General features: G+C 42.0%; 1 protein-coding gene across 1 annotated transcript in view; it reads right to left on the bottom strand.

Moving 5' to 3' along the window:
* The window catches only part of NEXMIF (neurite extension and migration factor), a 120,742-nt gene that overhangs the window by 74,568 nt on the left and 21,996 nt on the right, over positions 1–24,178 (bottom strand). The window contains 1 exon segment of the mRNA XM_090060306.1: positions 11,287–11,419. The gene's annotated coding sequence lies outside the window, so the exon portion shown is untranslated.

Raw genomic sequence — 24,178 nt, 5'->3', positions numbered from 1 at the left:
GGCGGTAATATCATTAGCGTAACAAAGGTGGTGCCAGGTATGCCTTCATACCACCCCAGGCACTGGCTTGGGGAGGGAGGGGTTAATAAAAAGTGGCTGCTACTGGCAGCCACACAGTTGGAGTTGCAATCATTGCAGCAACCGGAAATGTCGTTGCCCCTGTGCGCTGGGCACCTGGCCATGTCCTTGAGCTGCTAGATAACACACTTGCTGAGCTACCAAGGAATCGTCTCTGTCTAGGGGGGTACTTGGTTTTATTTCCTTGTGGACGTGGGAATTTTGTTCCTCTGGCCCTACCCACATGCATGATCTGGTAGCAACCAGGCAATCAGAAAGGGCAGGAGTGTTCATGTGCCATAAACTCCATGGAAGAGTAAGATTAATCCTGCTGGTGTTTCCAGAGTGAGGGCAAGGCCACATAGAGATGCTGTCTCCATATCACACCCCATTTACCATGTGTGCATAAGAAGACCCCCCATGTATCAAGTTCACAGACAGTGGAGTAGACAGCAGGGCTGGTGGGAGATGGAGAGATGATTACACTAAGATACAATTCTCCTCCACAAAACCCTGATGCTTTCTTCACCCCTCTGGCAAGGACTGATCCTGGAGAAGCCTGATCTTGCTCCGAGTGTCTTTCCTCCCCTGCCTTTGGCAACGTGTTCTGTTCTCCCACCACCACATCTTTCCCTGCCCTGGTGTCACTTGCTAATGCACAAAAATGCACTATAAATAGCACAAGGCATCTTGCAGATAAGCAGAAAATCCCACCACATCCCCAAGAGCAGGCAGTCAATGCAGAGCCAATGCACGGATGAAGAAAAAAGCATGCAAAGACCCAACAAGAAAAGGGACTAAGTAGCAGTGCCTGGTGCCTGTCTGGGCCCCCAAATGATTTTTTTGTTTTGATAAATAAAAGTAAAGAGATGACCTGTACAAAGAGGGTGCCTCTGGCCTCATCCTACACTGAGCACACACAGGACTGGTGCACCGACGTGCCTGCATTATGACCTACATGAGAAGACAGCTGTGCCCAGAGACTTACTGAAACCAATGGGTTCTGTGTAGGCACAGAAATCCTACCATGTGGATCGACCACACAGGACCTGCCACTCTACCTACCCACATCTTTCCCTGTTGCTCACCTGACTAGCAGCATAACTCAAGACTTGGTGTTTTTAATGGCCCTGCTTGCCACAATACCCAGCACCAATTGATTCTCCCTATACGGTGTCTGTATGACTACCAATGACGTTTCCCACTGAATGACTGCAGCGCCTGGCATTTGTGTAGCCAGCTATGTGTGTGTTTGAAAGTATATGTTTTATGTTCAGCTATGTAAACCTCCCCCATGGTTTTAAAAGCAATGGAATAATCTACTATTTAAATTCCCATCCCTTAGCAAATTCTGCAGTTGCAGAAACTGGTTGAATTTGATTAAACCTTTGGAACCCCTCCAATATTTCCAGTTATTCCATCTGTAGAAACACTCTACTGGCACTTGGCACATTTATAGCATTAACTGCCTTCTAAATCAGCAGCAGTTCTGCCTAATAATTTGGCATTTGCACATTGCCTTGTAAATTACACACCTTGCATCCTTGAATCTGAGGTCTTTTCCCCTCCAAAACACATTACTGGTTTGCAGAAGTTCTGGAGGAATAAAAATGTCACTTAGTATGGTTGGCCTTTGCCAAGAGAAAAAAACATGGCATAAAGTGGGCATGAAATTAACTCTATAGCTCATACAGGGGCAGTAGAGTGAAACCCAAGGAGACCAGCTGGCAGCTAACAGCCTATTGCCATGTGGCCCTCTTTACTGTTTTGAAGCTTGTCGGATTGCTCCAAAGTACATTATTCTATTCAGAACCAAGCCTTTACACTGTCAGTCGCACACTGGAAGGCCATGAGAGGGATGTGCGTGCATGTGTGTAAGGGAAGCAGCTTCTCCCACTGGCCAAGCTCATGGCATAATTAACATTCCAGAAGGGAAGTTTTTTGTGTTGGCTGTGATGCTGCTGCCACCCCAAACCAAACACCATGCTGGGGATAGCTAGCTGATCCAGATCAACTTGAAGAATACAGGGAAGCCACCCAGCAGATGCTTGTTTGGTCCTCAGTCAGGAATGACGAGTTGAGTGGGTCTCTAGCTACAGCCTCCCCAATTTCACGTAAGCAGTCTCACCTCTCTTGTACATCAAGGTTGTTGGGGAAAACCCACCCTCCCCCCACAACTTCCTGAGCCACCCTTTTTCAACCGCTTCCTTCCTACCCTCTATTCACAGCCACAAACTCCTCATGTGACTGATGGTGTCTGACAGAGCAGAAAATAAAGGTCCTAGAAATCATGTGCCTCACCACCAGCAGATTCAGGGAAATTCACCAATTTAAGTGCCAGCTCATGCCCTCCTACAGAAAGGCTCTGCACAGTTTCTCCCCTGCCTGCCTCAGATTTTGTTTACTGTTGACAGCCTACTGCTCTGGCCGGCTCTAACACCACTTCTGTCCCAGGAATCTTTTTTTCCATTGTTAAAAATCCAGGGTCACCTAAGGACTTCATGGCTGTCACTACACCACACGTCACAACCACTTGGAATCTGACGGCTGCGCTGAGGCACAACTCCGAGCTTTGTGCTCCCAGAGCTGAGGCCATTATTGCCCGAGCTGAGAAAGAATCTGTTAGCTTGCCTCTTCCCCATGAAAAGCTCAGGACATGCAGCTGAAGTGTTCCTGTCCCTGCCAGAAAAACACAGGCACACTCATGTCAGGAAGAAATTTATTATTATAATATTTTACATTAACAACTCAAACGGTTAGTTTGTGTCTCCCTCCTCTACTGTTGAAAATTTACTTCAGTGTTTCTATTCTTTTCTTTATCCTTCCTCCACTCCATTTTAGAGCCTTTAATACATGAATTATTTCTATTTTCAAAAATGCCCATGATGGGTGGTTACATAAACTGTGATTTACTTTGGGCAAATCTTCATCAGACTGCAAAAAAAGCAGCTGTTAGAGGGTCAACAAATGAGGATCCTAAGCCCTCTTGGTTGTGACCCTGTGTGTGTGTCACAGGGTCTATGAGCAGTCCATATCCTAAATCCCACCACATACCAATCCCATATGGGTAAGATTCTGTGCTTTGCCCATCAGGGAGACAGCAAAGAAGTTACAGCTTGGGGGTGCTATGTACCTTTACTCTCTTTACACCCATATGATTATAGAGTGCTTCAAGGGAGACTCCTGATTTGACAAACAGACTCTTTAAACTGAGCTGTTGTGCCCAGCCCTGCCCAAAACCTCAATGGCATTTAATGGCAGTCCCTTCCCCATGACCCCCCTGCCTTCAGCCCTGAAAGCTATACCAGGGCTTGGGAGAGTGTCTCAGATAAATCGTGTGCCTGCAGATAGACGGGTTTAGGACCTCTTTGCTCTGTTCCAAGCCTGCTCCCTGGCATAAAGGGGCTGGAGAGAGGAGCAGAGTCCAACCCTACATGCTCTGTATGGTACATAGAGCATACTGAAACTACTGAGAGAGAGGAAAAAACATGACCCAATCTCAATATTTTTATGAATAGGGCTCCAAGAGGCCACCCATTGTTGTTCCTAGAGAACACATTCTTCTGTATCTTGTATGGGAAACGGACATGTCTCACAACTACACAGCTATACTGAGCTTGATGAAAATGTCTGCTACCTCACACAAAAAAAATCTTTCTGCAGCTAGCAGTCAGTGATGCATACTAGATGGCTGCCTGCTCAACACAGGAGCAAAAGGGCAAACGAATCACATTACAGTCTATGAATAAAGACAGAGTCTTAATGTAACAGCTACTTAATGATTTCATTTTCAGTGCATTAGACGGTTTGGCCTCGCTTTCAAAGGTGCGCAGCACCCATGACTTCCACTGAAATCAACTGGAGCTCAGCACTTCAGGAAATCTTGGGTGTGCTTATGAAAGCTTGCTAGCATGAAAGGAAAAAAAGGTCTTTCTACACCCCACAGGACAGAGAGCAGATAGCAAACAGGTGTCCAAGCCCTGAAGTTCAGACCAAATCTGCATGTGAACTGTCCCCCAGTGCTGGCGAGCTCTAACCTGGGATTCTGAGTTATGTTCATCTACAGCAGTACAGGAACTGCAATGGCCCCTGAATCATTCTTCTAGTTCATTTAAAAGCAAAAATGTTGAGCCAAATTCTGCCCTCAGTTATATCCCTGGAACCCAATGACTTGTAACCAAGAGTAGGTTTGGCTTCACATTCTCAGCAGTATCTACCACATGCAGCTACAAATATGAGACAGAAGTAGAGTCAGGGTGCAGTGAAGTAGGTTTGTCAAAACTGATTTCAGATGCACTATAAGAGCAAGTCAGAAAAGATGATGTCCAAGCTATCTGAGATAGAAAATAGCATTTTCAAACAATCATGCAGTATTATTGACAGGTTTTGTTCAGAGAACGCTTCAAAAACAGGGTGTGTAGAGGAGGAAGAAGAGAAAGAGTCTATACCCATTGGACAGGACCTGTTTGGTGCTTATTAACGCCCAGAATACACAGGTCACTCAGAAGAGACAAGTTAGGCAAGACAGTGGTTGGCTTTTAAAAGGAAAAACCAGTCAGGTTGGAAGTAACATCCCTCACATATAATATCACATGCATTATTAAAAAAAATATCACTCATTCTAAGCCAGACCAGCAGTTTCTGCCAAGTGAGCACTATGGACTATGATCTGTGCCAGGCACCTGCTCTAACCATTAATACTTATTACTTGCATTCCCATAGCAGGCAGGAGCCCTGGTCACAGAGCAGCACTGTTATGCACAGAATCTAAAACATGATCCCTACCCCAAAAGTACTTACAATCTAGGTGAAAGAAAACAGACAATGGCTGGGTATAGATGGGCGCGCTGTCAGTGGGCAGTACCTGTCAGCCGGGCGGACAGAGTTCCCAGTTCATCAGTGGGCCATTTTTTGCCAACATTTTGGTATGCATCATGACAAAGGACAGTTTTAAGGAGGAATCTGAGGGAAGATAATGAGGTGGCTTTACAGACATTTGTAGATACAGATATGTATGGATATTTGCGGAGCACGAGGGGCCCTATAGGACAAAGCATAATAGGGCTTGTTTGTATATTTAACCTGGAAGTGATGGAGACTGGTACCATGGATCAGTTGGAGACAGGAGTCAGTATTTCAGTGCTGAACAGGGGTGACAGGTAAAGCGGAGAGTGAAAAGGACCTTTGAAACAAGACAAGCTGCTTGTATTTGATGCAACAGAAAAGAAGGATCCAGCATAGAGATGTAAAGAGGAGAAATGTGGTTAAAGCAACAGGCTCAGAGATGATCTTTCAAGCAGCATTCTGAATGGATACAAGCAGGACATGACTGCATTTGTCAAGACTGGTGGGAAGGCTGTTGCAGTAATCAAGATGCAAAATGAGTGCCTAAGGCTAGGGACAGCCATGCAAAAAGCCTGGGCCTGAATTGATTCAATCTTTGCAGCTTAGTCTATCTTGGCTAGGCTGAACTGGTTTGTAACTGGACAGAAATTCTCTCTCGACTGAGGTAATTCAGACACATGCCTGTGCAGGAGCTCAGGCTAAAAGCTGGGGGGTGCGAGAGCAGCCCTTCCTTCCCTTGCGCAGGACTGAGCTGAGGGGGGGGAGTGGACAGGCCTCAGCAGAACCTCTGATTAGGAAGACCTGCCTGCACCATCCCAGGCTTTTCCCTGCTGGCTGCTCAAAGGGTGAGAGTGTTGCCAGACCTCAGACCCCTGCTAGCACTGTGAGGCAAGGAGGGATGTGCAGTCCATGCATCTGTTGATGATACGGAGCTTTTAAATTTTCCTCTCTGCTTCTTTATACTGTCTGCAGCAAACTGACAGTCAAGCAAGTCAGCAGGGACCTGGTAACAGTGTTTATCACCTCATCAGCAAAACAACAGCCTCTCTCCATTAGTTAAAACTCTTCTTAAACAGCTTACCAGCTGACCTCTGCCTGTCCCAGTGAAATTGGAGATGCACACAGACACCTCACAGCATTAGCTAGCATTCTACATGCCTAGGGTCTGTGCTGTGGGAGATGGGAGGGAGGGAGTGGGGGATTCCTGCTTCAGCAGCGAGCAGTGAGGTGGGGGGCAGGGCAGGGGGAAGCCAGGCAGGCTGTGTCTGCAGTCTCTGCCAGAACTGCAGCCAGGGAGAGAGGGGAGAGACGAGCTCTGCTGTGGAGCAGAGAACCCCGCCCACCTCAGAGAGCATGCCAGGATGCTGGGGGAGTCTGTTTTCATCTTAAACCAGAAAGGGGTCTGGGACAGACATTGCATAAACCGGTTTGAGCCAAATCAGTTAAGCCTGATACTACATTCAACCAGGTTTATCTCAAACTGGTTTCAGCCATTTTCAAACTCATTTATGTGCACTGAACATCTGTTCTGTTACAGGTTTAAATCAGTTTCTGATCACTTAAGCCAGTTTATGTGTAATGTCTGTCCCTAGCCTGAAAGAGAGCTTTAATTGTGTGGATGGGTAGGAAAGGCCACAGCTTACAGTCATTATACAGAAATATCTGCAAGGCTGAAACACAGATGGAAGAACCTACAAAGAGGCCCCAGCTGACAACGGCATCTTGGTTACAGGTCTGAGCAAAGGGCAGCATGGTGGCAGTGTCCACTATGCTCAGTGAGGGAAGTGGGGTGGAATGACTGAGAGGGGAGAAAATTAAGTGCAGTCTTTTAGCTAGATGGAGCACTGGCTGTTTTGAGCATGGAGAATGTACACTGTATCCCTGTTCTTCCGGACTCCATTCTTCTGACACTGCATTTGACAATATTCTTATTTTTATTTGAAACCTGCACCTGGGAGATGCACCCTTTCTCCCCCCGGCAACAAATCCAGGCTCATGCACACACTGAAATCAGATGCAAACTAATTATTGCCAACACCTCTACCTTCCCCCTAAAATGCTCTTTAATTTGATCCCCTAGGAATCTATGATCTCATATCCCATATGATTTTTTCCTGCTATCCCTGCCTTATTTTTCCCCATCCCAAAAGTATGCAGAGACATAAATAATTATGCCAAGTTGCAAATTGGTTTATGAGAAACAAGCAGCTGTTTCACTGGGGTCCTAACGAATAGATCATGAATTGATGCGCCTCATCTCTCCATTATCTTTCTGCAAGAATCAGCTGCCATCACGTGTCCTCTGCCTCTGTGCAGTGACACTGTAAGTGGAACTTGTCATCCCTCCCATCTGTAGCAGACTGCTTGGGAGGTAGCAGTCACTTACAAGGTAACAATCAGAGGCTCTTGCTAATCTGGAGAGACCTTAAAAAGAAACCGAGTGTAAGCCAGAGGAGTATTCCACTGGTATGCGCAAAGGAGCCCCCTCACTTATAAATGTACATTCCTGTGAAAATACGGCCTTAAGCTGTGCTTTTCAGTGTAAACATTTCTTCTTTTATAAACAGCTGTTGAATTTTCATCAGAACTTAAAAATAAAATGATTTTTGTTTCAAGCTCTGGATGAAGCAACATAGTCTGCCAAAATGTTTTTAAGCACTTTGATTTCTTTGTTTCAGTCAGGTTATTTTTTTTTAAACTTTCACTGATTTATTTATTTATTTATTTAAATGACACCTTTAATGGTGGTTTACAAGCGTTTTGCATTCAGAGTTATTCTGCAAGATCTCACCCCTGGTATGCAAGTGTGAGACCTACCTCAGACTAAAAAGTCAGTGATCATTTCAAGAAAAAAAATCTTGCCTGTGAAGTGGCAAGTGCACATGCCATGGGATTGAACCCTTCCCCACATGGCTGAGAGATGATGCATCTATCAGAAACCTGGAAATTTACAGGGTATATCAAAAACAGATTCAGACAGAACTGTTTGCATTTCACAAACCTTAAAGAACAAAAAAAAACAATCATGCATAAATGTAGAGATTAAAAAAAATAAATAAAAAAAAAAAATCAACGAAGCAATTAAGGGTTGATTTCTAAGACAGTTACAAAGTGTTATAAAGATACTGAATAAGCTGGCCAGTGTTGCTAAGGAAGGTTGTGAAAGTATAAACTTGAATGTTTGTGAGAATGAGAAAGAAAAAAAACAGGTAGCTTATTGACTTTGATCCATATTCCTGCAACTATACCCAATTAGCTGTTATGTAATTTAGTCTTTAATTTGGTTTTGCATCAAACACTTGAGGTCTCAACCTTTGTAATTTTTTTTCTTTTACATCCAGTCATTTATTGCAGCATTAAATCTGCCAGTAAGGACAGGGTCTATTCTGGTGGGCTCTCAACTCTTGGAGTCAGATGCAAAGCTATTAACAGTATTAGTTAAGCTGGCTGCTTATTCCTGGATTCCATGCATGGCCATGACAGTTTGCTTTTTTCAGTGCATTAGACAAAGGAGGAAGGAAAATCAGTTCTTAAGCACAACCTTTAGCCCCTAAAAGGCCTGGCTCCTGATTGTTAAATAAATAACAATATATTTGAATAACCTTGCTTTTATCCCTCTCTCAGCATCCACTCCGTCATGGTAGCTAGCATCAGCTGGGAGATTCTTGCTGCCAGAGCCTATGCTTAAGAGCTCTGTAGCTGCAGTAAGGCTTTTTCAGTAGAGAGAACTCGTATCAGTTCTGGAGTCTGGCTGCCCTCGGGGCACTACACAATGTATATTTCTTCAGCTCACAGTTCATTTTAAAAACTGTGGCTCTTCTTTGTGCTTTTGCAAATGGCACCTCTAATGTTGTATTTTTTGGAACAGCAGTCCTTTCCTATGATGGCTATCAGTGCTTGGGTACTGAAAAGCCAAGTGACCTGGTCACAGTCATCAGTGCTTTCCAAACACTGTCCAATGGGCGTTACTGTGGCAGATAGAAATTGCAAGCAGAGGCCGAATGGCAATGAGTCAGCCAGGCAGAAAGGCGTGAGAACAAAATGAATGGAAAGGCAATAAACCTGCAATATTTCACCCTCCATGCTGAGTTCCTGGATAACCTCAATCTATCAGTGTTATCCATGTCTTGTATCTCACTGGCGCTGTAGTTACAGTACATTAGTGACATCATCAATGAAGAGAAACAGCAAAGTGGATGCACTTCCACTACTCTGTGCTGAAACTATGATGAAGCATACAGGGGATAGCTAACACCAGGGTTGCTTGGGGCTTCTTAGGAGCCTGAAATTTCCCTGCAGCTATCACAGAGCTTCCTAGAGAGCCAAGAAGAACATGTCCAGGCGTTTACTGGCTTCCCCCAAAGAAAAGAGAATGAGAGAGACAGAAATAGAGGAAAGAATTTAGGAAAGCATGCCCATTCAGATGGACAGTCACAAACATGGCTAGATGCTTTCCTGAGCAGGGGCCATAGTTGCAAAATGCAGGAAAGGAGAGTAAGGAGGCATATAGCTGCCTCAGTAAATGATATGTACTGGAGTAATTTATGAATGGAAACCTGAAAAACAAAAACCCCAAAAATCACATACACAAAAGCAAAAACATTACCCGAGAGAGGCTGGGAAGTAACACAAAAGTTCAGTACCACAGAGGAGAGAGTTCAGGGGATAGCACTTGGATAGGATATCTAGAAAATGAGATAATCCTATCCTAGCCACACGCACACACGCCACAACAGCTCCTCTCAGAAAGTATCACTCTGGCTAGTTTATACAAGATTGGACAAAGCACTAAGAAATGTACAAGAGGAACAACCCAGCCACAGGATCCTAGGAGTTGGACTCATCAGATACTGTAAAAAGCCACTGATTTGAGACAGCTGTTAACCTGGCATTCCCAACAAAGTGACTGAGACATCAGACTAGCTGACTGAATCCAAAAATCAGGTAGTTGTCCACAGACCATCACCCATGCCCACAATTATTTGCACCAGTAATACAGAGACTGCAGAAAGAGCTGAACAGACTTCAGCCCAAAAGGCAATCACTTCCTGGCTTTGTCTGGAAGTTAGTCTCACAACATACCCTGGCACTAATTGCATTACAAAATGGGGGCCCGCTTACCCACATGTTTTCTATGCACCCTTGCCTTTGTCCACATAGCTTACTGGGAGTAGAAATAAAAACAACCCAAAAAAGCTGATTTCTTATGAGCATCACAGAAAACTAAGGCAGCCAGTTAGAACACAGCTCTTTAAAGAGAGATAAAAACAAGATTTTTGTATTGAGATTCATGCCACAGATGGCACAGCAGACGAGGATTAATTCATGAATTGCATTTCTTAAATGATATGATCTCTCCTTTCAGTTTCATATTTTCCCTTTTTGACTCAGAAGCAGGGATTTGAGATGCCCTCAAAGTTATGAATATTGCATGAACATGCATTACAAAAATAGCAGCAATAAAGCATGAAACCCAAACACAAATAGCCACGTTTTCAAATGTGAGCAACTGTGCATCCCACTTTCCTGTAAACTATCATCTGTGAAAATAAGGACACATGCAAGCAACACACCTTGACCCACCCTTGAAATGTTGTTTTCTAACATTTAGAGACACTAATTCTTGGTCTTTATTTCATCTAACAAATGCTAGGTTTGTCAATTTCTACCTTATCCCTCCCCCAGGGAAGGGAGAGCTCAGCAGTCAGTTCACTAAAGGCTAAATGATACATTTCCTGTTAGATGGTAAACCGATCTGCTACATACTGTAGGCTGGTTTCTCTTCCATTCTTCACCAAATGCTTGCCTATGGAAGGATTCTGGAAAACCCAGTAATCCAATTGTTATTAGGATGTACTAATCTCTCAACTGAGAAAACACCGAAGGACTGTGTTTCCCTCTTGATAAATTTACCAAAACCAAACAGAGGAGGAGACAGACCAGATGACCTTTAAGATCCCTTCCAACCCTGCGAACCTCTGATTTTAGAATGCAATAGAGGGCCACAGCATTCAGCGTAATACAAATAAAATAACGTTGACAAAAGTTATCCCTTTCCCACGTCCAAGATGCATCAGAAGTGAATGAGAAGAAAAAAAACAGAACTGTGCACCATGAGAATGTTCAAAACCCCTCCTTCATTGCAGCGTTCCCTTAATTCAGGCAAATGTATGCCATCCAAGGAAAACACATAACTGTGCTTCCATTCACAATAGCTGTTTTCATTCATTACTGTATATTAGCTCTAATAACAAGCTATGTCCCTACATGGCTCATCTTGTATTGCCCATCAGGCAGCACCAAAAAGTTAGACTTCAACACTCAAGTTCAAACAAGGGAAGGTAAGGATAGAGGAGGAAAAAAGGATAAAAAAATGTTACTGACCCTTAAATATTCCAACACCATTCCGCTGTCTCTGCTGTGTGTGAGATGTAGGCCTCCCTTTGGGTTATATTTTCCAAATTTGGTCTTTGGGTAGGTGACGAGTAGAAAGATTTGCACTTGATGATAAAGGAGACTGTAAAGTAAAGAAAAACAATTTAGTGGGGAATATTCTTTCATATACACATACATATGCGATTAAATTAAATTAGTGACACCTACATAAATGCTCCCTGCTGTTTTTTCACACACATACAAATATCAGAAACACCAAGGAGAATGCAGCTGTCAATGGTATGGAGAAATTTGTAAAACAAAACACGAGGGTGGGGGGAAGGAGAGACAGCTCTTTAAATGCCAGCAGAAACAGCAGCAAAGAACGGTTCTGCTTCTTATTCACAGGATGCTAGACAATGCACTGGGCACCTTTGTTAAACTGGGCTCACCCTCAGAACTTACTCTATCTAGGCGGGTCACAGAGAAGTAGGGCTGGAAGGCACCTCCACAGGTCGCCTAATCCAAACTCCTGCCTGAGGCAAGATCAGCCCTATCCAAACCATCTCATACAAACCATAATCTAAGCTCTACATAAGACTACCATCAACCCTGGCACAACATAGACTGAACATCATAACCTGGCACAGGTAAAGCAGGAGAACCATGGCAGCCAATATCCTGCTTCTGTAAGTTGTTGTCAATATATGTTCAAGAGGTCTATAGAGACATGTGCCAGCATTTGGAAATGCTTGTCTTCAACAATTGTTAACATATGGAGCAACAGGAGTGACAGAAGAAATCAGCTGCAGGTTGAGAGTGTGGCAATGGGGCCAGTACTGAGACAGCAAGAAGAAAATTAAGTGTTTCAGGAATCAAGATGAGCAAAAAGAATTGCTGGGAAGGGAGTACTTTATTAGGGCAAAATCCAAGCCCATCTCATTTACAATTGCTGTTATAAGCTGTATTAACTAAGCAAGAATAGGTATAAAGAACTGCTCAGATCAGGCAAAATGGTAGAAAATCCTGTAATCTTCAGCTCTCCCAATAACGCCGCGCAAATAGGCAAGAGGTCCTTCCACACTCCACTGCAGTGTCAACATTCATTCAATCCCTACTGCGACAAAAGCCTGAGTTATCATGGAGAGAGATTAACTATCGATAAAATTTGGGGCTTAGCACGTACCCCCCAAAGCAACAGTATCATTTCACGCCATCTGCTGTAACTGAATAGTTTCTTATAAGCAATTTCTTCTAACACACACAGACCCATGCATCCATTTACACATATACTCACATGAAACAAAGCTACAACAACAAACTGCAGGGTACATGGCTGGTATACAGTGAGTGTGAGGAGTCTGGTACCTTGAATACCTTGTGTCACTGTTTGGTGTACAGCGTCAGATTTATTTTTACACCTCTCCTCTGTCAACTTCACACTTGGCTCGCACATGCGCTCTTATGGTAATCTGCTAACCAGGTGAAGTACCTGTCTTGAGCTATTTCCTTCTATTTGTCCCTAGCAATTGCACTGAATTTTAGTACTACAGTTTTAAACCTTACTAACTTTATTTTTAGGTGATTAAAAGAACAGAGACAAAAAACAGAAAATTACAGTATTACTGTTATATTTAAAAAACTGTCCAAACTTTTCTATCCAATTATTAACTCTCTCTCACACACACACCACTCACCTCAGTTCTTACGGAGCAAAAAAAAAAAAGAAAAAAGATAATCAAGTCTTAGAAGTTTTCAGAACATGCTAATTTATGTAGCAAAATTCTAGAGGCAGGAACTGATCTTGTTTGCTCTCTAAAGCACCATATTCTCAACAGCACTACATAAACAAAAATATTTAATAATGCTCACAACAATGAGCACCATATATGTTGCTTAAATAGCACTTTTCTGACATGTAAACGGCTTCACAAACCCCATGAGCTTCCCATTCCCATTTGACAGACTGGAGAAACGAAAGGATGACAGAAAAACAAAGGCTAATTAACAGAGTTGGAAATAAAACCCTGAGCTCTTGACTCTATACCCAGGCCCCTACCTGCTATGGCCCACTGCTATGGTAGCCAACGCCCATGAGTAGAAATGTTACTATTAACAGTAATATTGACTCAATACAAAATATAACTTTTATTTAAAAATAATACCTCAGTTGCAGACATTATATATCTCTTGTGCAGGCAGAGGGATTGAGGGCATGAACACATCCACAATCCATTCAAGGAACCTGCAAACCAGCTCAGAATCCTTTCCAGATTTGCCTGCTTTCCTCCTGCTTCCAAATTGTTAGATAAAAGGTAAACCTAATAAAGTAAGTAATATGAATTACTCACGGACAACAGAAAACTAAAGCTATTATTTCCCACATTGTTAATGTGTGTGGGTGTTTATATGTGAATATAGTCGGAAAACAGATGAACCTGATGCCTGGAGAGATGTCTCTTTTAAAAGTATTCCAGGAAAATGCTGCTCATTCAGACTATGCTCTGTCCCTAGGTGTTTCCATAAAGACACTCCTAGTATTCAACTTGTGGCCAGATTGCAGCTCATTCTAGGTTTCACTTGAGAGAGACCTCATTTATGGCTTTAAGTTAACCCATGAAACAAAAAAAGATGAGCACAAAGCCACCAGGTGTGGTCTAACAAGAACTGCTCCCAGAAGTTTAAAGACTATATTTTGGTACTTGCTGTTTTATATGAACAGTCAGGACCCAGAATCCTAAGTGAGGGCTGATGTGTAGGAAGGGGCCAAGGAGGCTGCTAAGATGATTGGACATGATGGTGGAATACGCCATATGGGCAGAAGGGTACATCTGAAATAGAAAGCACACATATAGCACTGGTAAAAAGAACATCAACTATTAAATGGTCTGACTTGAAACCAAACACTCAGTTAACAACATGCCTGCAACTTCATTCTCCCCAAAGATTCATCTAACCCCTGTAATTTACAGCACTGATGCTTGGAAGCTGGGTGTCCCAGGGCAGTGGCAATAAGATGCAGAAACTTTCACTTCTGGGTTGTTGATCTGAGTCTACTCAGGGCTACTGTGATGTAGCCATGTGACTGTTCACTGCTGCATATGAAAGGCCTTAGTGCTTTCTGTCCTATTCCTAACATTTGGGTTTCCTAAGAACAGTACACAGACGACTGGCTACGATACAGTCCACTGAGAGAGTTCTCATTGAGAGCACGCTGCCAAGATGCAGGGACATTTGCACTGCTGCTTTCTGGGCCAGATTAGCTTGCACCTGAATTAATTTCAGTTTCCTGTCAGTCCAGTACTTCTCACCTGCACTATTAGTTTTCAAAAATATTTAAAGCTGGAATTTCTCAAAGAAGCCTAAGTGAGTGAGAAGCTCAAATCTCACTGGATTTCAGTGGGATTGGTGTGCCTAATTCCTGTAGGCTACAGTCAAAGTCATAACCTTCAAGTCTCAGATCTGTAGTCTAACTTTCCATGCACATCAAAATAGCATTTCAAAGACAAATTCTCCCACTTGTTTTTTACAGCAGCCACAAGCAAGAAAACATCTGTTACAAACTGGTATTTTGGATGGTTCTTTTATGACCTTAGCTGCAATCCAACATATATGGCCCCATTATGAAAGAACTATTTTATCACAGTACCACTCTGCAAAGAAAGGATACAAACAAAGTCCTTTAAGGTAAATTGGAAGAGCTTTTTGTTGTTGCTGTTGCTACCTTTGTTATTTGAGTGGAATAGCAAGTGCTGTTGGCCTTTTCAGAAGGCTGAGGGGCCTCCAGGCAGGGACAGCTGCACAGGTTTAGCCATGTGTACTCCAGCTTGAAAACAAGAGCCAGCTAAAATAAACCTGACATCCCCAGATCTGGTTCTGGGCCTTTGCTATCACCTCCCCCAGGAAAAGTCTGAATGCCTGACAGTGTTTCCCAGAGGTCTGCTGCACCTTCCATCTTCGTAACCTTATTATAGCATGTCTATCAAGGGCAGGGGGAGGAAAGAGCCTTGAGAGTCAGAGTCCCAACAACCATCAACACCAAGCACCAGCAGCTCATTACAGAACAGGGTGAAATTACAACAAGTTTGGGAATTTATATCACAGTAACTATATCCAGACAGTAAGAACTATGAAGACAGGGCTGAGCTACAGAGAAATGCATGATAAGCATGCCAGGTAGAAACATACTCCCTGAGTCTGTATGTCTATGTACAGTGCCATACTTCTTATGCCAAAGCCTGCCAAGAGCACAGAATACGCACTTTATCATCTCCATGCCCCTTTGTTCAAGGACATTTTCAGCTTTCTAACAGTTTGACTCCAGCTTAACTTGGATCCAGTATGAAAAGGGGAAGAAAAAGTTCATTTTTACCTGTCAGAAATTTACTGAGCTTAGAGTTAGCCTTGTGTAGACTCCCCAACTCATATTTCAGGCTACCCTTCAAGTTCTTTAAGTTATTCAGAGTACTAGGTACCTGGGAGGAAGGCAGTGATGGGGATTTATGAGCATTCAGAAAGAGTTGAAGGATGCTGTACTAGAATTTGGCTTTTTGAACTCAGAGGTCCTAGTTCTGCTTAACTTGACCTGCCAACATGGGATCTCACTCAAGTTTACAGAGCAATAGGCTTCAGCACATGACAGATGAAAAAGGAGTTGCTGATTCAGGTTTCCTGGCCAACATTTGAAGTGGCACATCTTTTTATCTTTCCCAGTTCCTTCCTCCCCACCTCGAAAAAACAGATACTTGTTCTGGGGCTCAGCCATGGTGATCCCTGGCAGGGCTCCAACACTGCACAGATGGTTCCGATTTGGTTGCCCCATGCTAAATACAATCTGCGCAGGCTACGCGCGTACTAAGTTCAAAGTCAAAATGAACATTTGTTCTACAACAAAACACACTGCAATGGCCCTTAACCAATTGTAACTGTTGCTACAGTCAGATAAGACCACAGGAGCATATATCATACCCTGTTGTTAGCACAAGCTCTGCGCTGCTAAACATATGAGTGGCAATGCAGACAGATCTATATTTTGTATTTCAGTATAAATTATAGAGCAGCATAATGGAACTGAAGAGGCAGCTCTGCTCTTCCCTGCATCAGTTCTTTCACATTTTTAAGCTCATTAGATTTCTCCCATTTAGTTGCTTTATTTTGGTTCCTTGCTGCATAAAATTGTTCCACATTCACAAAGCAGTGAAGCTGAATAAATAATCACAAACTTCCATGCAAAAGCTCTGCAAGCTGTTATGTAAAGGAGAGGGGGTATCAGCAGATAGAGATGACTTCGGAGCAACCTGAGGTTTAGTATTCTATGTCAGCTTGACACACAAGGGAAATAACCCTTTAATCCAGTGCAGTGTATTTCATTTACTGTAGTGTTATCCAGTTCGAAGATGTTATGAAAGGCATCCCCAGAGAGATTTAAGACTTCAAAAACATCCCGAGTTTGAACTTAATTCCACCATTCCAAAAGGCTGTAGCAATGGAAGATGACCTTTGATGTACCTCACATGCCAGGAGCCCTTCTGTCTCATAATGTCATGCCAAATTAGAATGCTCTCCTCTTGTGTTTTTTTTTTTTTTTTTTAATTAAAAGCATCTGTCACTACTAATGACACAGCATAAAAAAATCAATAACAAACAGAGATGAAAAATAGTGACGTCAAAAGAGACTAGCAGAGCCAGGGAACAAGGTAATCAGAAATAAGGATATTCACCTGCAGGTTACCACGTCAAACCCAGTCCCAGCCCTGGTCGGTATGGAATGATCCGTGATCATACGTTAATAAAACAGAAATTGAAAATTAAACATATTAACAGATGTGATAATATTAAATGGGGGTAAATACATGTTGTATGGTGATTAATTAAGTGTAAATGGTTTACTGATCAATCAACATTATTTAGCTTACTGTAGTAATCTTATCTAAACAAACAATTAGAGTCCTCCTTTGGAAAGTTGCTCTTTAATATTAAACATAACTACTAATTTTTATTGTTTGAAAAGGAACAGTAATATTTGAGATTTGAGTCACTGAATTACCCCATCAGGGTTTGTATTTAAATTAAAGCTAAATCTGGATTTTTAAAAAAATATTGTTCCTAAACAAAAGAGCAAGCTAATTATAAAATTATTTGTAATGTTAAATTATTTAGCCCATTAAATGTAATACAAATAGATTTACTGTATCATTAATGCTCAGAAACGTTCAGTCAACGCAGCTGAAAAAATATAAATGTGTCGAAGATGCATCACGCTCTAATCTTACTATTTTTTTAAACACCTTATTTCATGGTAGATAAGTGAAAAATCTTTTTACCTGACTTAGTGAGAGGCTCATTTACTCATGCAAATTTGAAACCAAGTGTCATAATACAATGAAATTATAAAAACATATCAAAAAGAAGTTAGCAAGTCACTAAATTTAGCTCCTAATGGAGTTCAATCTGCCTTACACAGTTGTATGTTAATGAAGAACAGCTACAGCACTCTGTAAACATCAGACTGCAGTTTAAAAATCATTATATGTGCACTGAATTTTGGAAGGAAGCATTTCAGATTTACAGGATTCTGCATCTTGATTCAAGGGAAGCTTGAATTTTTAAACTAGGTGAGATTAGAAATATGCTTAGTAAAAATAAATTAAAATGCATTATAATTATCTCACTACAAGTGCTCAGTTGTGCATATTCCATCATGTACACACGGTTTTAGTTAACCTTCTTGCAGTTGCTGATACTGGTGCAGAACCTGAAATGATTAGAGGCTGGATATTTTGTATCTATAGGGCTCTTCTAACTCAGTATGAAACCCCAAGGTCTGAGCTTATGAAACCCTGATTGTGTGGTCAATGAATGCTAAGGACTCTTACACCTCACAGGATCAGACCCCGAATGTCATTAGACTAGTGTCAAATGAAAATTCATACACTCTGACAAAATTAGATCACGTTGAGTTTTTAGGCATGGGCTCGAACTCTATCACAGATAACCTAAGGGCAGTGCTGGAACAGTGTCTGAAGAAAAGGATCCTTTCCTAGGCCAGGAGCAACCCAAGAGCACAGAAAGGGGAGGACTAGGGAAAAAAGAACAAACCATAACATTAAATGGCGATGTGGTTAAGCATGCAGAGTGTTCTGAATTCCTATTTACCATTGGTAATGTTGTTATTGTGCTAAGTTCTTCACAGACCTAAAAGGCAACAGATGTCTTCACAGAGGAGCTTGACTAGGCAGCTCCCAGGAGTGTACCATTTAGGAATTTCCCAGCAGACGCTCAGGCTTAGTTACTGACGACTTGGTCCCCGGACTGACTAAAGCCTTGGGAGACTTCCAGAGCAAGGGAGGAAGCAACTGCTGCCATTAGCTACAATATCACATTTTTAGAGAAAAACTTGAGAAGTCAGAGAATACAACAATCTCTGGGTAATTCTCCTTGGCATGAAGGAGGGTGGCTGTACCATGGAACTGTGGCCATGTAGCCTTGCAGAGAAATAAAATTCAGGCAATGTGCTGGCTAGAAGTTAAAAAGCCAAGGAAATGCACTGAATTCCAATCAGGCCTTGGCCAGAGAGTCACTGCATCATCCTTACACAAGTCAGCTGACCTTCCTGAACCTCTAAGCTGTAGGTAAAACCAGGATCATCAATGAAAAATCATCTCATTGTACTTTTTTTGTGTGTACAGCAAACAGCATTATTTCTATAAATATATAGACTGATTGGTTTAACCAGAAAGCCTGCGATCAAGCTGTATTTTTAACCACAAAATCATCCCTTTCCCTTAAGAGATGTAATGCATGTTCAGGATAGTGGATAGGAGAATTTGTTCTTTATAAGTGTAACATAATTAATTTTTGATATTTTGCATACGATTTGGGGGCGTGTGACACTGCACTACATTCCACTCTGTTTTACTGCCACAGTTCTGAATTTTATTTTTATCCTGAGTTAGATTTGAATTAGGGTTTACAAAAGACAAAACAGCAAACTGTAATCATCCAGTATGCCAATTAAGCAAAAGATACCCTGGAAATTAAAACTAAATGCCAAATCTATGAAAAGAAACAGACAGCATTCTCAGAAACAACAAAAAAAATTAAAAGACCATGTTCTTGGCAGTTCAAAAATGTATCCAAGGCAGTTATATAACTTACTATCATCCTTCACATCTGCATATTGTATATCTTCATCAAATTGTGTACGTTTTTGCACATTTATAATCAAGATTTATTGAAGTTGATTCCATAAATTTCATTTAGTTGTTCACTGCTGCTATTTGTTTCCAAGGCAACAAATGCACTTTGCCCAAGCTGAACGGTAAATCATGATTGTTCTGAATTTGGGGGTCTTTGCCCCTTGTGCTGTGGAATGGATGCACTTTGGAGAGCAAGTAATGGTGCTAGCACTTAGGCAAAAATAATTAGCAACAGATTTGGTTGAAAGTTTAAAAAAAAATCTGTGCTATGAAAGAATAAGGCAAAACCCAACACATGGATGGTGGGCTGCCCACAAAGAACCGCTCCTCTTTGCTGACAAGGAAGAGATCCATGCAATGCTCCCACCCTATCTAGTTTGTACCTAGAGTTGCCAAAGGTTGAAAAACCCATTCTCACGTTCAGGAGGAGGCTGAAGGCTAGTTTTGTCATTTTTTCTTCTCTGTTTCATAGATGATGCAAAAAGGAATAATAAAACAAACCAGAAAAACCTACAGAAAATATTGGAACTCGCAAATAATATAGAACCCTAACCTAATATCTACCTTATCAAAAATGTTCCTACACAACATTGTGGATCGTTACAGGTGGGTGCGGCAATCTGAGTGGAAGAAATGAGGGTTTGAGACAGAGGGAACCCGCACAGTTGCTTTTGCCCAGGCTGGCTTACTTCAACTACCAATAAATGTAGTCCAGAAAGACGGCCAGGTTAGGATACTGACCCAGAATGTGAGTGCTCTACTGAAGAGCAACATGATGCCAGGGCCCATTTACAGTGACAGATAAATATTAAAAAACAGTAAGCAGCAGCGAACTACAATACACACATCCTACACCCTGCAGAAGCCTGGTGCAAATCATGATTGATATGTCCTATTCTGCACATGATGGGTACAACCCAGTTTGAAGTGGTTACAGAGGAAAGAAAAGCTCAGAATTTCAGAAAGACAAGTAGGACAATACAAATCAATTCCTGAGACTCAACACAGGGACTACATGGAGTTAATATGTGCAGACTTCACCAGGGAAAAGCCTTGCATGAAAAGCCATTAGCTCAGCATTTTGGAGAACTAAAGCAGCCTTGTACTAAAGCTTACATTTCAAGGGGACAGGACATTTTTAGAAAGACAAATTAGTTATTCTTGTCCACTTTTAATAAGCAACTTCTCAGTCACTACAGAAGTGCTGTGTAAGAGATAGTTGGGAACTCACCCTCACCTAGCAAGGATATTTGGTACACTCATCAACTATTAACACTGACATATACTAATACACTTTAAAGAGGAGATAGGGCCAACTTCCAATTTCAAAATACACTAGAAAAAGCCTAAGGTAGTTGCAATGATTTCAAATAAGATGCTCCAGATTTATGATGGTGAAAGTTAGATCAGAAACTAACCCATTTTGTTTAATCAAGTTTCAATAGCTCTATTATCTAGTATAGTCCTTTACTATGGACATGATTCCCGAAGCAATTGAGAGAGAATATTCCCGATGACAATAGCCACTTATTATTATTTCCAACGGTAGGCACATCTAAAGCTTTCTGCTTTGATTACAAATGCAGCTCCACATTTAAAAAGGACAAAGAATTTGCCATACCAAATTGTCTCAATGATCCAAGGACTCAAACACGCTGCCTTCAGCAGCATGGCTATGCCCAATAAAAATAACCCCTCTATGCTGCTCCTTGGCAGTGGCACAATGCTGTAAATAAAGAGAAACTTCCTTCCCGACAGCTCCTGACCTGAATCATGCAGATTAATTGCTCCTTATTAATAACATTGTTATTGACCATAAGATTTCCCCCCCTTCTTACAACCACAGAGGTAATAGACCCTGAAACGTGTTTTTACCATTGGATTGTAGCCTGTCACATGTCACGGTACTGATTGCACGGCAGCAACAGGACCAAAAAATGATAAACAGAGGCAGAAACAATATTGTTTCAATTTTAAGAGCAGTGAAAAATAGGCTGTTTATTGTATGTCAAGAGTGGAACAAACTTCTAAGAGAAGCAAAGTATCAAAATTGCCAATCTTCAGCTTTTCCTAGGAAACACCTGGCCCAGGTATGTTCTGTTGCTTCGAAAACACCAAGGATGCATTTGATGACGCTCTGTGCAACAAAATGGTTCAAATACTTACATCTATAAGTGTAAGGAAACAGGGAGTTACATTACAATAACTACTAAATACCATATCTAGTCAATTCCGAGACAACTTTGAATTTAAGATCCTCCCTTTCCTCCACCCCCCCCCGTAATTAGAATCTCTACCTGGAAAATTCATAAACGTTATAATTTTCCATGTATAGAAACTAATTATTGGAAGGTCATTCTAAATTTGTTCCCCCACCCGCACTGCTATAGCAGAGAAAGCAGTGGCAGGGAGGCAAGCATCAGGAAGGCAGGAGGTGGGGGGATATAATGAGGAGGGGGATGGAAGGGAGTAGGTAGTGGGGCAGAGGTAGGGGACAGTGACTGTAGCTCCAACTCCACCCTTGAGCCTGGGTCAGGGTCTGGGTCAGAACCAAAGCAGCTGCCTGCCCCCACCTCCTTGTATTCAAATCCAAGACAATGAGCGGTACCCACCTATCCCAGGTTGAATAGAGAAAAAAAACCTCATCTTGTGTTTGAGTAAATATGGCATAACCAAATTCTCTAACAGTAAAAATTAAATCCATTCTACAAACCTTGCCATCTATTTGAAGATGAAACAAAAGTATCACTGCATTCCTCATCAGACACAGAAGTAACAAACTATATTAAATATTCCAGTTAGAGTAGCACTTCATCTTCTGTTTTACAGCGTAACCTCTTCATTCATGACTACATGTACTGATGTTTATATGAGTATGAAAAATAATCTGAACCAACAGCACCTCCTCCCTTCACACCATGCTAAAATGAAAAGTGGCACAGAGGTTGCAGTCCACGTGTAAGACAAATCATCCTTTTCAGGAATGGCAACAGAAACGCACATTCCAGCACTTAGACAATGACTTTAGAATATTTTTATACTCAACGTTTTTAGCTGCTCAAGACATATTCTCTAGCCACCAGCACAAAAGTAGGAGTTCTCTTTGAGCAGCTTATTAATAGCCATAGGTAACATTTGTGTGCTATAAAAAAGCCTCCATTTTTACCAGCCTTTGCAAGTGCTACTTTCCTTTTCACAGTCTTTCGCTTGCACTTTCAAAATTGGCTTCCCCCTTGTTTCTTAGACCATGGAGCTGAGGGAGGAAAGGGAATGTAACGGACTACTTTGAATCCATTCTTATGCATCCTGCAAAGAATGGCAGTTGAGTAAATTTCCCTTGCCAGCTGTTTAAAAAAGATTCTATCAAGGTTGAAGGGACCAAAATTGAACATGTTGGCCCAAATTCTTCTCTGGATTATTCACATGGCTCAACAAGGAACTGGGCTGCCAATGACAGAAAGCCAGCTCTATTTTAATACGTCTTCCTGAGTGTAAAATCCAAGTGCCTGAGCCTGCACATACACACAAACACGTTCACTCCCTCTCTCTTTTCACAATAAATACTATCTGCCCTCTAAAGTAACAATCATCAACTGCCAGCTCTGGAGCTGGGTGAAAGTACATATCTACAAATGCAGTCATGCCTGTACATGTGACACTAGCACCTGTGTATCACACCACCCGCCTGCCCCTACTGCTTTCCCCAACTGAGTCCATTCTTATGAAACAGCAAAGGACTGAGATGCTTGAAAAAGCCCTGATTTTCCTCTTTGGCTTTTGTTAGCAAAGCTAGCAGCGTGAGCTACCAAGCTGTGGGGATCTCTCTCCATTCATGGGGTGGGCATTTCTGAAACAGGACATAAACAATTATTTCGGCTTTACGAGTCTCCCTACATTGTTCTCTACCCATGTATTAGAATCACCAAATCTGGCTCTTTTTAGACCCACCATTCTGAAAATTCCCCTCTTTCCTACATGTCAGTGGGAGAAAGGAAGAGAAAAACACCTATTAATTGAAAGAGTACCCTTTCGCCACACAGACAGCCTCCTTAGCTATCAGTCCTAGTAGGAAAATTTTGTCCTACTTCTGTCAAAAACCTCTGGCAAGGTAAGGGAAAGGCAGATAGGCATATAACCAACTTCAAGACCTATGCCCACCTCTTCTGACATGCCTGTGAGGAGTGGACTTCAGCCACTGCCCTGTAGCGATGCACCTGCAATGACTAGGAACGAACAGCAAAGCTGGGCATTAAATGCTGGCAGTGCTCTCTTACACCCCACCCTGTGAGCAGCTCCATGCTGTGTGCAGGTGGCTTCTTTGATTTCTGATTACTTGTCATGCTTGACTTTTGTTGGCTTTGTGCCTAGGCCAAACTTTCTAGTGAATGGGACAGCCGTTTAACACACAGCCTCCACACGTGACATCTTGGGACTTGCACACTGGGGAAGACCATTTACAGTAGCCAATGTTGCTTGAAAGAGTTGTAGTAAGTTAAAACTAAACCAGAACAGTTTACTTCTGAATCACACAGGACAAAGTTAGCACAGTTTAGCTTCCACTTACTAGAGGATAGGTGTGGACACAAAAAACAGTTACCATGGAGCAGATGAGGTACTGTATCTTCTCCACCCCTTTAACGCTGTATAATTTCTTTGTCTGCCCACAAACTTCAGCAACAGTGCCAGATGGTGCAGGAGAACTA

The sequence above is a fragment of the Crocodylus siamensis genome, chromosome 8, assembly GCF_052110815.1.
Source record: "Crocodylus siamensis isolate JL-2025a chromosome 8, ASM5211081v1, whole genome shotgun sequence".
NCBI lineage: Eukaryota > Metazoa > Chordata > Crocodylia > Crocodylidae > Crocodylus > Crocodylus siamensis.
This window is presented reverse-complemented; position numbering and strand designations above follow the sequence as displayed.